We start from the raw sequence: 343 nt of genomic DNA on the forward strand, positions 1-343 counted from the left end.
TGTCTATATCGTCCTAATGCACGGTGAGGAGGAGCGTTTGAGTGGCTAAAGGCCCTCCAAGGACCACAGCTGGAGAATTGCAGAAAATAGTTGAGTCTCAGGGTCAGAAAACCTTCAAAAAAAAATCAAACAGCACCTACACCACATGTTCTTTGGGAGGGTTTCAAGAAAAATAATCATGAAAAGAACATGCTCTCATCCAAAAACAATCCCCAGCATATTCTGTTGTCAGACACGACTGGAACTTCAAATGGGACTGGCTTCTATGGTCAGATGTAACTAAAAAATTAGCTTTTTGCAACAAACACTCAAGATGGGTTTGGTGCACACAGGGATAAAAAGT

The sequence above is a fragment of the Sinocyclocheilus anshuiensis genome, unplaced genomic scaffold, assembly GCF_001515605.1.
Source record: "Sinocyclocheilus anshuiensis isolate Anshui unplaced genomic scaffold, SAMN03320099.WGS_v1.1 scaffold643, whole genome shotgun sequence".
NCBI lineage: Eukaryota > Metazoa > Chordata > Actinopteri > Cypriniformes > Cyprinidae > Sinocyclocheilus > Sinocyclocheilus anshuiensis.